The sequence below is a fragment of the Phascolarctos cinereus genome, unplaced genomic scaffold (genome assembly GCF_003287225.1).
Source record: "Phascolarctos cinereus isolate Bilbo 61053 unplaced genomic scaffold, phaCin_HiC Scaffold_726;HRSCAF=1367, whole genome shotgun sequence".
NCBI classification, from domain to species: Eukaryota; Metazoa; Chordata; class Mammalia; order Diprotodontia; family Phascolarctidae; genus Phascolarctos; species Phascolarctos cinereus.
The window spans coordinates 312,724,329-312,736,792 of record NW_027556098.1 but is presented as its reverse complement, the minus strand read 5'-3'; the positions used below and the strand labels follow the sequence as shown (position 1 = coordinate 312,736,792).

The 12,464-nt window shown below is 47.7% G+C and overlaps 1 protein-coding gene across 2 annotated transcripts in view; it reads left to right on the top strand.

The window, feature by feature from the left end:
- Positions 1-12,464, top strand: part of PDE2A (phosphodiesterase 2A) — a 170,488-nt gene that overhangs the window by 40,056 nt on the left and 117,968 nt on the right. The window lies entirely within an intron of this gene.

The following is a 12,464-nucleotide window of genomic DNA, read 5'->3' as shown; positions in this document are numbered from 1 at the left end:
CCTAGACATACGTCAGATACGTTCTCAGATTCCTCTCCAATTCTTCATTCTCACTGAGGTTTAGTCATGAGGGCATCTCAGCTAGTCTTCCCAGCCCCCAGAGTTCTCCCCATCCTCCAATTCCTGACAGACCTGTTTGTCCTTCTTCCTAAGTCCCCACTCAAACCTGCCTGATGTTATAGGACGTTATCATAGATTTAGAACTGAAAGGGAGCTTTTGAGGTTATCTAGTCCATTTTATAGATGAACTGCATCCCAGGACAGGTTAAGTAACTTACTTGAGTTATTTAGAGTCAATTACATGGTTGACTCTAAATCCAACACTCTTTCCATGGGAACATGAGGTGTGACCCTGTCTGATCTGCTACCCAGAATGTGAGCTCCCTGAGGGCAGGGTCATAGGTTTTGATCTTCTCTTTGCTTCCCCAACAGTGGAACTCAGCACAGGGTACACAATAGGTATCAGTCAGGACTTGAATGTCAGGAAAGAGAGCTGAAGGCAGTGGGAATATATACCAAGATGAGCGGGCCACAGACCTGTCTTTGGGCTTGGACTGGGGTTGGTGCTGGTGAAAAGGTGCTTGACTGGGAGAAGGCCTTGACATGTAAGGAGAGGAAGAAAGCCCAGACTTCTCATCACTGCTCAGTTGCCTCAACCTAGCTTCTTTAACTCAGCCTTACTCAGCCCAGCTTGGCATATCTATGGTAGCCCATTCCTGCTCTGTAGCTTCTGCCCAACTTGCTTAGCTAAACTCCATTCTTTGTAGAGTGTGCCAGCTTCTATAAGCTAGCTCACCCCCTTTTAGCCCAGTCTAACCTGATTTAGCCTGCACAGCCCAGCACAGTACAAGCTCAGCACAGCCCAACTCAGTTCAGTACAGCCTAACCCAGCCCAGCCCAGCCTGACAGTGAGCCCAGATCAATTCAGACCCTGCATCTAGGCTGGGTTCTGCAGTATCTCTGTCAGGGGATTCTACTTAGTGCAGAGAGTGGAGGCTGAGGTAGAGAGAGAACTGTAGGGCGGGGCTCGATCGGGGAACAGCCATCGATCCTTCCTTTGCCTTCCAGGAACTCAGCCTCTGGGGAGATCAGGGAACAGTCGGGTCGATTTCCCTGAGCTGAGCAGGACAACTTTGGGGGTGGGGAGGAGTGGGAGTGGGGAGCCTCCAGTGACAGGACCCTCTTACTTCTCTCTCCTAGCTCAGGGTGGCCCTTTCCCCAATCCATGGATATTCCCCTAAAGCCCCTCATGCCTCTTATGTCTTGGAATATCTTGGATTTATAGCCAGGTTTTGTCCAGTATTCCCATATTATCCTTAATCCATTCCCTTTCTCCTCATCTCTTCTTTCTCATTCCTTTTCTCCTTTCCCCTTTCATTTTCTCCTCCCTTTCTTCTCCTGCCTCTTCTCCTTTTCTTCATTCCTCCATATATTCATCATAGTCATTTACTTCTCCTCCTCTTCCTTCCTTCCTTTCTTCTCCCTCCCTTCCTTCTCCAGGGAGTCTTCCTAGATTAACTCCAATTGCAGGGATCAGAAAGACCTTAAATGACCACCCAAGATGAAGAGGAAAGAAAAGGAGGGAGGCTTCATTAGGTCAAAGACCCTAGGAAGTTACGTATAGACCCAGTAAAGTCCATCCCACAATGTCTTCCTGGCAGCCAGGGACATACCTCCCAGCCAGACCCTGAAATCTGACCCTCCCCTTGCTGAGGTTTGGAGGCTCCTCATTGTCCTACCAGGTCTTCTCCTTCCTCTCCCTGGTCTCTGAGAAACCCCTGCTTTGTCTTGCAGGGATTAAATGCTGGGGATTCTCTTTAGCCTAGGAGACAAAGGAAAATCAAGAGGGAAGGAAGTTGTGGCAATGGAAAGAGTACTAGGCTCAGAATCTTGAGATCTGGGTTCAAATCTTCATTCCCACATTTTTATTTGTGTGGCACTGGGGTCAGTAATTTCTCTTAGCCTCAGCTCCTGTAGGACTGAAATAAAACCCTTTTTCTTACCTGATTCTTAGTATCAGGAGCAAAGTGCTTTGTAAACTTTGAAGGACTATAGAAATAAAGTAGACCTTTCCTCCCCTCAAGCCCCCCTCATCCAAAAGGACCCTTTGGATTTCCTTCAGTTTCACATTGAGCTGTCCTGGAGCCTCAGGAGCCATGATGGTCTAGGTTCTTTTTATGATGGGGAATGTTCTCTCACAAGGTCTCTCTCAGCTCTAGGATGGGATCCTCTTCCTGTCCTCCTCCCTTTTCCCTTTGCCCCCCTGCTGACATGACCAGCAGCCCTTATGGGACATTAAGAGGTTTCCAAATCTAGAATCCAAGAAGGCTTCTGGAGGAAGCAGGCCAATGGGGGGGGTTAAGTTCCTGGGCCTTTGAGGAGCATGCAGCTCCACCTCCTTGGGGGGGGCACCTTGGCAGAGCTGATGACAGGTGCTTTTGGCATTATTAACAATAATAGGGAATAATTAACATGATCTTCGCAATGAGCTCAGCTGACGTGATAGTCAGTTCCCAGCTCCCCACTGTGTCCCGTAACCATCACAACAAGAGCTTTGTGACTATTGTGACCTCTCAGGGAAGGTGTGCGTGGCAGAGAGAGGGAGGACAGCTAAAAATAAAACCTCATGGAGGGTGGGGGAGAGGAGGAGAGAGAAGGGAGATCAGTCTGCCCACCACACTTACACTCTCTATCCAGCACTGACTGGAGCCAGGGATGGGGGAGACTCAGTGGGATCCCAGAATCCCAGAATCTCCCAGGTGGAAGGGACCCCAGAGGGCTACATGCCCAACCTCTACCATAGCGAGAATCCTCCCTGCAACATCCTTGACAAACACCATCCAGCTCCCAGTGATGGGGACCTCGCAGAGGCAGTATATTCCACTTTGGGATGGCTCATATGGTTAGAATAATTTTTCCTTATATTTAGCCTTAATCTGCCTCTCTGCAACCTCATCCCCTTTCCCCACCAATTGCTCCCCTTTCTCCCCTCTGGGGCCACACAGGACAATTCTAATCCTCCCTTAGCCATGATTGTGCTTTCCATACTCAAAGAGAACAATCATGTCTTCTTCTTGTCCAAGCTAAACATTCTCAGTTCCCTTAGCTGCTCCTGGTGTGGTGTTATTTTCAGTACTCTCACTACTTTCCTGGTAGATCCACTATCCTCCCATCCATCTCATGATGTCTCTCTATCCCTTACACAGTTCATCTTCTCCCTCTAAATCTATCTCTATTCTGATACACTTATCTCTGTCACTAGCCCCATGGACTTCCCTGACTTTCAGTGCTATTTCTGACTCCTTTCCCTATCCTTACATCCAGTCAGTCCTGAAATTCTGTCCTTTCTACTGCCCCAAAGTCTCTGCATCCATCCTCTTCTCTCCATCTCCATGGCTTTCTCTTGAGCTCAGACCTTAGTTTCTCCAGATGATTAGAGTGGCTTCCTTAACAGCCTCCTTGTCTCCAGTTTCTCCCCCTTCATACACAGAAGATACAGAGAAAGGACAGAGAGAGATCCTGAGTACTGAGGGACATATATAAAGCTCTGTATAAGTCACTTTTCTCTGGGTCTCAGTTTCCTTGTCTGTAGAATGAGGGTGTTGGACTAAATGATCTCTGTGGTCTCTCTCAGCTCTTACATCCCATGTTCTATGTTCTAAGATTGTTCCCAGCTCTGATGCTGTAAGATCTCTTGTTGGGAGGTTATGATGGGGCAGTACTGAATCTTCCCATATCATGGATGGGAAGACTGAGGCATCAGAGTAAGACCCAAAGTCACACAAGGCACCTGGACTAGGACCTAATCTTCTTACTTCCAGGTTGCGGCTTAAACCTGCAGCCTAAGCTGCTCCCGAGATACCTCCATCTCTCCATTGTCTGGTCTTTCCCTGTCATCAGCTTCTCAGAGCTTGCCTTCCTCCTTCCCTACCTCTCTATCATCCCATCATCTGCTCCTATATCAGCTGCCTCCTTGCTGCTATCCCTCTGGCCCTATACTGCTGCTATCACATAGCCATCCATCTCCAGCTGCGACTCACCCGCCCTCCCGACTATCCTTGTGGGTCTCAGCCCTTAGCTTGTCGTTCTCTGGATCTTCCTGCCTGTCCTGTCTTTTTCAGTCTGAGGCTTTGACTTTTTGTGTCTGATATTTCTCTGTGGCTTCCTCTGTTTCTTCTGCTCTCTCCATATTTCTGTCTTTATCATGTTGTGTCTTTATTTATGTTATGCTTTGGGTTTTTTTGTGTCTCTGTGTCTTAGTCTCCATCCATCTCTCACTGACTCTTTTTTGTTTCTCAATCTCTGTTCCTATCACACTCAGTCTCTGGTGTTCTCTCACTCTGTCTCTGTCTCTCTTAGTCTTTTCTTTCACGGTCAGTCTGAAGTCTCTGTCCTATGTATCTCCCTCTTCTCTCAGCGTCTGTTCTCTGTCTTATCTCTGTCTTTCTCTTGTTCAGTTGCTGTCTTTCGCCTTGTCATTCTGTCCCTCTTTGTCTCTCACTCTCTCAGTCTGCATTTCCCCTTGGGGCCTATCTCCAATTTTTTCCCCCCTGGATTAACTGTAACAGCTGTCCAGCTGCTGCTGATCAACTCTGGGGAATATGTCTAGAGCCCTGTTGGCTGGTCACACCCTTCCCCTTCATTCCTTCTCCTGCCTATTGGCCCTTACCCTGGCCCTGCCCAGGAAGCTCTGGATACTGCATCTCCTGCCCCTCCTGTTGCTAGGACGCTGGACTTGCAGCACCTGGCTGCCATGGAGACAGCGCCTTAGAGACGGAATTCTGCATCTCCCAGCCCTGCAGGGGCTGCCTCTGCCGCTGAACCACTTAAATCAATTCATCAACAAGTGTGTATCAAGTATTTACTGTTGGCCCAGCTTGGCCACAATGTGGAAGAAGGAGGAGGAAGAGGAAAAGACCTGGCTTCTAATGCTGGCTCTATCAGTGTCTCAATTTGTGATCCTGGGCAAGTCTCTTGTCCTCCCCGGATCTTAGTTTCTTCTCCTGTAAAATAAAGGGAGCCTTTTCAGACTTTGACCTATGCTTCTGATAGGAGGAGGACATTTAGGCCCAGATGTCAGGGGGAAGGAGATTCATTGAAAGTGATCAGAGAACAGGACCAGAGAAATTCAATCTTGCAGCGTGTCATGTAAAAGTAGTGGGGGCTCCAAGGAGGGATAGAGATCCCTGTGGGCTGAGGTTGGGGAAAGTGGGGGAAGAGGTTTGCTGGAGGAGGCAGGATTTGAGCTGGGCTTTAAAAGATGATGAAGATGAGGGACAGGCTCAGGTGCAGAGGAGAAGCTTGGGTATGGGCAGGATAGACTGGAAAGAATGCCTTATTTTGGAGTTGGAAGACCTCTACAAATCCTGCCTCTGGCTCTTGGTAGCTAGCTATGTGACCTTGGGTAAGGCACATAATTTCTCCTGAGTCTCACTCTTCCCACCTGAAAATGGGGATGATAATGCTGGTACCACCCTCCTCACAGGGTTATTATGAGGAAAGAGCTTTCCAAACTGTAAAGGGTAATATAACCTAGCATGGAGGATCAGGGAGTGGGAAGGAGCCCAGCTAGATTAGGATAAAGGTGGAGTATTGGATAAAACATTATAGGAAATGGTTGGGTTTTAACCACCCAATGAGGGATGCTATAGGAAGATTCTATATCCCTCTGATGCCCATGTCCCTGTGAGGCATATCCCTCCTCTCTTCCCAAATATTGACCAATCTACATTTTCTACGTAAGGACTTTCCTGATTAACCCAACCTAGTTCTGGCCACCTTAGTCATTGCTAACTGTTTTTTATTTAAATTTTTTTTTTTTTTTAGCAAGGGATAGATAGTCAATAGCTCAATGAATCTCTCCCCTAAGAAACTACCACTCTCTTCCCAGGCTTGGGTCTCCCCCAGGGCAGGAACCCCCTCAGATTGAGCCCTTCTCTAACACAGGGGCCATATCTCCAATTTCAGAGTAGGGGCTCCCCCAGAGCAGAGATCATGCTTTCTTCACTAGATATGGGCTCTGGGAAGGCAGAGGCCATGTCTTCCCTTCAGACCAAGGCAGGAGTCACATCTTCTGTTTATTCTGGTGCCTTGCCCTATACTTTGCTGAGTCAACTACCAGCCCCTTTGCCCCCAATTCCAGGGGACCTGGAATAACTGACTCAGACTCCTTGAAATGACAGGAATAGTCTCTTGGGAAGGCTGGCTGGTGAGCAATTCCTCCCCCCAGGCTCTATCAAGTCTGGACAGGCCCCAGGGCATAGCAGAGACTTTCCTTCCAGCTCAGTAATCACCCCCTCTATTCCCCCAACTGCCTCCCAATGGCACATCTCTTCAATTGCAATATCTCTAGACAAAGAATATCAGATCTGGGAGGGACCTTAGAAAACAGAATATCAGAGCTGGATGAGTTCTGGGTTAGAACATAGACTATCAGAGCTGGGAGGGACCTTAGAACATAGAACCTTAGAACCAAATGTTGAGTCTTAGCTCAACAGTGAGAAAGCTGAGACCCAGAGAAAGGGAACGGACTTGCCTTAGAACATCCTTTCCCATCAGAGTACACAGGGAAAGGAGGAAGCAAGGATTTATTAGGCACCCACTATGTTCGAGGAATTATGTAAGCACTTTACAAATATTATCTCATTTGATCCTTACAACAACCCTGGGAGGTAGGTGCTATTATGCTTCTCATTTTACAGTTGGAGAAACTAAGGCAGACAGAGATTAAATGACTTGCCCAAGTCACAAAACTAGTAAGTGTCTGAAACTGGATTTGAACTCAGGTCTTCCTGACTCCAGGACTCTATCCTCTTGACTACTTAGCTGCCTCAAAGGCAGGGGCTGTCTCTTCATTCTGTCTGCCCCCACAGCGCTGAGGACATTCCACATTGGGCTTAATATCTGGTGTTGACTAGGGGCATTCCTTTACTCTTCAGGTCAGTTGGGCTGGCCCCAGGGTATGCTGGGTTAAAGGCAGAGAATTTAGCACCTCTAGCCCTTGGTGATCTCTTTCCCAGGGTCTCTTCAGCCTCTTCCCTGAAAGAATATACTCTTGTGTGCTCAAGGGTGTCAGTCTGTCTCCTTCCCTCATGAGACCTCGTGACTGCAAAGGAGTTCTTTATTTTATTTTTAAAATTAAAATAGTATCGATACTTATTGTTTGGGGTATATGTCAAGCACCTCTGACAGTGTTTGCAATATTCCATACCCAACGTTCCCTGCCTCTGCAAAGAAAGGGGAGAGATGCTTTTCCTCATCTTGCCTGGGCCAGGATTGGTCAGGACAACTCCTATACATAGCATTTGCTTGGTTTTAATGTTCTTTTCATTAACGTTCTTACAATCATTTCAGGAGCTTTTGCCAGGCCTTTCCCACTGATCTTCTTTGCCCCAAAGCTCTCCTATCTGGGATCTGCCCTTTATGAATCCCAGGGGCACAGGAGGCTTCTTTGCATGTCACAGACAGGAAAAGTGAAGGTTCCCGAGGGTCGAGGGCTCACCATTCATGTTCTTGCTCATACAGTCCAGCCCCCATGCACTGCAATGCCCTCTCCTGATGACTCAGTCTCTATAAATCCAGCTTCAGGAGTCCAACCAGCCTCTTAGTATTGAGTCATCCCTGAGGGCCAGCCCTGGGTGTCAGACACACTTAAAGGGGTGGTCTGACATCACCGAGGCCCAGCTGGCTGTGGGTGGGGACAGTCAGAGAATAGTTGGACTAGGAGACCAGACCACAGGGAGGGACAAGGCAGGTGATCAGGACGTGTTCAAGAGATGCATGGGTGGTCCCTCTAGAGGAATGCAACGAGGAAATGGACAAATCCTGATGTAACAGAAAGGCATGGATTGGGAGGCATTAGGGCATTAGGGTATGAGCGCTAGATAAGGAGTCCATGGAATCTTGGCTCTGCCACTTACTGCCTGTGGGCATCACTTAATTTCTCTGAGCCTCAGTTTCCTCCTCCACAAAATGAGGGGTTTGGACTAGGCAAATGCTAAGCTTCCTTCCAGCTCTAGACCTATAATCTAATTCTAGAATGAGTTTGAAGAGGCTCTGACTCTGCTGTTGACTGGCTTGGGGTGTGACCTTGGGCATGTCAATCACTTTCTCTTTCTTGCCTTAAACTTTCTTACTTATCTAGGGTAGTGTGGTGGAAACCACTCTGGATTTGGAGGCAGGGAACTTGGGCTCTGGTGCTCATCTTGAAAATGTTCTTTCTACTATATAAGTCCCAGTTTCTTTCTTTGTGAAATAAGGAATTTGGCTTAGATCAGTAGTTCTTACTCATTTTGCGTGTCAGAGACCCCTTTGGCAGTCTGGTGAACTTTATCAAAAATTTGTAAAAAAAAATTCATAACTGAAGGAACTGCCAAATTTCAGTTAGAAGTGAGTGAAAATAAAAATGTATTATTCCCCCAATCCAAGTTTATAGACCTCCTGAAATCAACCCATGGACCTCTTGGTGGGTCTTTGGACCCCCAAATTAAGGACTCTGGGCTTAGATGAACTCTTAAGATTCTATTCTTATTCTAGAGCAACTGTTCTATGTGTGATCCTAGTGAGGGGATTGGATTAGATAACTCTAAGGTCCCTTCCAGCTTTGCTGTCCTAAATGCTATAGTCAACAGTAGAGGTGCCTGGGATGGGGGTAGGGGTATGGAGAAGTAGGGGCTATTCCAGCAGGTGGATGGAGATTCAGTCTGAGGTCCTGGCAGGTAAGCAGTTGGCATTAGGTGGGTTTTGGTTGTGTTCTAATTATCTGAAGTTCCTGCTGGTGGGCAACACCAACAGAATAACAGCAGAACAAACAAGGGCATCGTAGGGGTGTCTTGATAGGGGGGTGGAAGCATGGCATTAATGGATTCTGTTGGCAGATGGTGGAAGGTCCTAGCAGAGTAATGGAACACAGCATCAGGGGAATCTCAGGTTTTAGTAGGCAAGTGTTTGCATAAGGGGGATCTGAAGGAGGAGTGAATAGGAATGGTGGTGGTGTTATGTCAGGAGATTGAAGTTCTGACAGGCACACAGGAAGCTGTCATACAGAGGATAGCTTTGGGTGCCAATCACAGTAATACCTCCCATTTGGTAGTACACTTTACAAAAGAGGAAACTGAGGTCCAGAGAGTGGAAGATGCTATTTACCATGGCTCACATTTAATAGTTGGTAACAACTCACATTTTTGTAGCCTCTTAAGGTTTGCAGAACACTTTCTTCTTAACAGCCCTGTAAGATGAGTAGTGCAAGTATCATTATTGCCATTTTACAGATAAGCAAACTGAGGCTCTAATGGAGTAAAATGTCTTGCCCATGGTCCCACAACTAGTAAGATTCTCAAGCAGGATTCAAATTCAGCTTTCCTGACTCTATGACTCTTTCCACTATGGCATCATGTAGCCTCTACTTCCAGCGAGGTCCTGAAAGGTGGACACTGGGGGAGGACTGGTGGTATGTGGAAGGGCTTGGGGCTCAGAGGAAGGACTCTTATCCCTGGAAGGAGTAGGGGGAATAAAGTAGAGCTCAATTTCTGAAATATCTGAGGAGCAGAGCAGGAAACTGGGGCATATTCATGAGCACCCAGAGTGAGGGGGTGGGAGGGTAGGAGGATCCATTGCTGAATCTCAGAGCTGGAAGGGACCTTCACTTGAACTTGAACAATATCCCAGACTGTGCACGAAGACCTCCAGTGGAGGCTCACTCACCGTCCCCTGAGGCAGCCCATTCCACACCGAGACAGCTATGACTGAGACGAAGCTTTCCCTTGTACTGAACCTCAGCCGCCTCTCCATCATTCACCCTATTCATGGCTTCTAGTTCTGCCCTCTGGGGCCACGAAGAACAAGTATGATCCTTCCTCCATATGACATCCCTTTAAATCCATGGGGATATCTATCACTGCCCTTTCTTTTCCTCCATCCCCACTCCTGTTTTCAGCATTTGAAACACCCAAATGACAGCCGAGGCAGCTAGATAGAGAGGTAGATAGAGCCCTGGGTCTGAAGTCAGGAAGACCAAGTTCAAATCCAGCATCAGACTCTTACTAGCTATCTTACTAAAACAAAACAAACAAACAAACAAAAAACCCCACCCCAAATTTCTCTGCCTCAGTTTCCCTATCTGTTAAAATGGGGCTAATGACAGCTTGCAGGGATGTTGTGAGGATAAAATGAGATTCATATTTGTAAAGTGCTTAGTATATAAGCGCTAAAGAAATGTGTATTCTCCTTTAGTTCCTTCCCTGAGTTGGACGCAATAGTCCAGATATAGCCTGACCAGGGCAGAGGACAGTGGGTCTATTGTCTCTTTCATTCTGGACACCGAATGCTTGTGTTGTCTAAGATTTCATTAGGGTTTTTTTTGTTTGTTTTTGTTTTGGTGGTGGTGGGGGTGTATGTGCTGCTCAGTCATATTGAATGGTTGGTTCACTAAGACCTCTATATTTTTTCATAAAAAAATTACTGTTCACCTATGCTGTTATTTGTGAAGTTGATTTTTTTTTTTTTGCATCCAAGTGTAAGACTTTACATTCATCCTTAGTAAATCTTAGCAATCATTCTGGCCAGTTAGTAAAATGCTCATGAAGTATATGGCCCATGCTAAGAACTATGGAATTTATGTTTAAAATGATTGCTACCCTCAAAAAGTCTAGTAACGGAGACAAGATACAACGCAATATAACAAAGATTTATCTACTGCTTTCTGTGTGACGAGCAAGTCAGGGGGAAGAACACTATGGTACAGATATGGGGGTTGAGTGGAGCCCTGAATCCATAAAAAACTGGGTTAAGCAACCTTGCTGGAAGGGCTGATGTCAGATGAGAAAGCCTGTTGGTTCACCTACATGTGCTGGGAATCTGGTGAGCTCCTGCCTAGAGTCAAGAGCACTGAATCAAGTCTTGGGAGTCATTGGAATAGACATGACCCAAGAGACCTTCCTCAGAGATGGAGTAGAGTCTTGCCCAGGCATATGGATCTAATGACCCCTGAGGGTTTGGACCCACTTGGGACCCTTCCAAGTGACTTCTGTTCTCCCTGGCTACAAATACAACCTGGTTGTGTGATTCAATAGGGACAGCAGGGGGCAGAGGCGAATTATGGGAGCTGAAATTCGGTTAGAGGAAGCTTTCAGCTTCTTGGTCCCATTGCTAGTTGAATCTGTAAGCTCTCTGTCTTCCTGTCCTAATTGCCTTCACTTTTTTGTGCCTTAGAAGCCATTCCACTTACTTCTCCCTTCTAATCAATGCCCTCCCCCTCAATACAATATGGTATAACACGAAGAATTCTGCACTGGGAGCCGGGGTTCACCAGTCCTATTTCATGCTTATCTCCAGCCTCTCTTTGTGGCTTGGAACAGGTAGGTCCCTTTCCCACTTTGGGTCTCAGTTTCCTCATCTGCACAACAAAGATTTGGACTTGAAGATGGCCAAGAGCCCTGACAGCTCATGCTTTGATTCTTTAGTTCTCCCCAGAGTGTGCAGATAAATACTTAAACTGCCCTCAGGGGAAGTTGCTAGACATACTTTCAAGTTTAATCTCCAACACTTTCTTAAGCCTAGACAATCAACAAAACAATACATCAGGTCTTGCTTTGTGGCCTTTGCTGATTTTCAAGGTGTAAATGCTCATATTGAAAATTTAACAGTCTACTTGCTGGGTTCTAGGTGGCTCCAGCGTATCCCTGATTCTACCTCTTTCCCAGTGTTGTCATGGGGAGGGCAAGAAGCCAGGAGTCCCTGTGTTTGTGAACTCCGTGGATTGGATTTTTATGCTGTATGACCTTGGGCAACTTACTAGGCCTCCTTGGGCCTGCTTTCCAGGGTCCCCAAAGGGCAAGGCCCCGACAGGTATAGATAGCTCCTTATCAGATTGTTTCTGTAAGCTTTACCGGAACAGGACTGGGGTTGGGGGACTTCTCTAAACTTTGTAGCCCTACACACACCAGGTGCTTAATGGTACTGCTTTCTTTCACTTGGGCCCTTCCTTCCCCACTGCCTAGGGCTTGGCCCCAGGGGGTGGTGTAGGGGCGGACTCCGGGGAGGGGGCTGGTGTCTCGGATTTCCAACGTCCATCCCGAGACCTGGCTACTGCCGGGGCTTCACGCGGCCTGTCCCGGGCCTATCGAGCCCTCCAACCGCACTAGCAGTCTCGGGCCACGTTCGGAACGTTGCGCTGCGCGAAACTGGGGAAGACGTGGTAGGGTGAGGGAGGCAGGAGTGAAATGGAACTCTCCTGGGGGGGCGCAAGCCGGGTTGAGGCAGCAGAGGGGTATGGAATCTTGTCAGGAGGGCGCGAGCGCCTCTGGAGCTGGGGAGAAGCCGCCAGAGAGGGGGATGCACTTTCCCGGGGTGGGTGTGAGCAAGTCAGCAGCTTAGCCTGGTGAGGAGGGGGTGGGAAGGCTCGGGGAGGCGGGGAGGGGCGGGGCCGGCCTGGGGAAGGCGGAGCCTGGGGCGGGCCCCACAGGGAG